Source organism: Brassica oleracea, chromosome C3 (genome assembly GCF_000695525.1).
Source record: "Brassica oleracea var. oleracea cultivar TO1000 chromosome C3, BOL, whole genome shotgun sequence".
Lineage (NCBI taxonomy): Eukaryota > Viridiplantae > Streptophyta > Magnoliopsida > Brassicales > Brassicaceae > Brassica > Brassica oleracea.
In genome coordinates, this window is record NC_027750.1 from 10796928 (window position 1) to 10798964 (window position 2037).

Genomic DNA, 2037 nt, shown 5'->3' on the forward strand with positions numbered 1-2037 from the left:
GTGGGTGGGTGGGTGGATGTGTGTATTTTTGTGGTAAGGGGTCGTATAGTATTTAGAGAAATTAGGTAGGACCTCTTCCATAAAATTTAGACAGATGTTGCAATATACAGTAGAGAACTTATAGATATATGGTATACATAAGTTTGTATTTACTCTCTTTGGCCCATATATGTTTGTTTGAATAGAAAAAGCAAGAAACCAGATGTGGGAGATTCAAGAACAGAACAATAATACGAGCACTTAAAAGAGTTTTTATAATTTCAGTTTCAAACTTTTTATAATTGGTTGTAGGAAATTAGGAAAATGAGGTTAGAAAATTTATGAATAAAATTTTAGTATATATAATGAAGTAAAGATTTACAAGAATGATCAATCGGTCTGATGTGTTTTAAACAAGCTAGCTGAGCGTACAATGTAGTGTGTTTATCAAATATCAGAAATGTATATGTGTGTGTTTATCAAATAGCAGTCTATTTTTCATTTTGAACTTAAGTTATTTTTATAGCTTCAATCGAGATCAACCATTTGACTTATCTCTTGTATATATGCAGCATCTAACTTCTCAAATCACAACCATTGTTCGATTGGTTCAATATTTGCTATGACTTGGTATTAATTGTTTTGGAGTTCACTACCTCCAATTCAATGTAGTTTATAAGATAACATGAAATGATTGGGCGTTGATCGATTGAATCACGGATAATGTGAAACCTACTCCGTTCTACATAAGTTTTAAGTAAACTGGATTTAGGTATGAAATCCTGCTCAACACTTATAACGGCACGTACGCCTACGTGCTTACTCTTGTTCTTAAGCTGGGCTTCAAACTTGAGCTTCACACTAACGAAACCACTAAATTTTCTTGTTCCTTTAGAGTGTTGATCTACGTTACACGGAAGCGTCCATGAAAGGGCGATTCTCGCTTCTGAACCGGAGTCGGATACGGAAGCGCGTGAAAACGTCCGGAAGCGTGAGAAAAGCACGACTCCAGAATACCTGAGTTCGAAGCGCATTTGAAGCGAATGCTTCCAACTTAGAAGCGTGTTTTCGTAACATTGGAAGCGTTAAAGTCGGTCAAATGGAATATAGTTTAAGTGTTACAATATTGACAAATGATTTAACTGAAGAGACAAAGACAAAAACGTTGTTGAAAAAAAAAATCAAAGCTAAACGAAGTTTCGATGGTGGATGGATCTCTCCAACTCGGGGCAAGCTGGTGGAGAATAAATTATTGAACGAGTTTTGATTTTTTGTTTTATTTGGTGTGTTCTGAGCTTTAACTAAATTCAAATATTTTAAAAGCTTTTAAATATTTAATTCGATTGTAACTAGATTTTATATTTTCATAATATACTAATACTATAAAGTAAACATAAAATAGTCTCATTTAAAAACCTATAAATACAATTATTTGAATCAATTAAGATTTTCTTTAACAATATATTTCATTTTTTTATATTGCATATATAATACATATATATATATATATATATATAATATATAACGCTTATCTGATTCCAATTTTTTTTGGAAAACTCGATTCCAAGTTACCTTATGCTTCCGCTTCCTTGTACATTAAGGATATTCCTAGTAAAATTCATATCCCCGGTATATTAATTGAGAAGCATTTGAAAAATTAGAACCTTAATTTTGTATTAATTAAAAAAAAAATCCAAATCCTAGGTGGCACTCTAAATGCCTTCTAAATTTCATTTCAAAGAATTCTAGAGCATCTAATATAAAGTATAGTTTAATCTAATGGTGTCACATTATTCCATAATTATATAACACTAGAGAAATTATATTAACCTAAAATATAGAAAGTGTGTATTCTTTCCTTAAATAAAAGCTACGGAATTACCTAATATGATTTACATATATATGACAATTAATGATTATGAATAATAAAGATTTGATAACAATTTATGCATCTTTCTTCATTTTTGTTTAAATTTATATTATTAAAAAAATTAAACAATCACATTAACCATATAATAAAAAAATTAGATTTTTTCTTATATGTTATATTTTGAATTT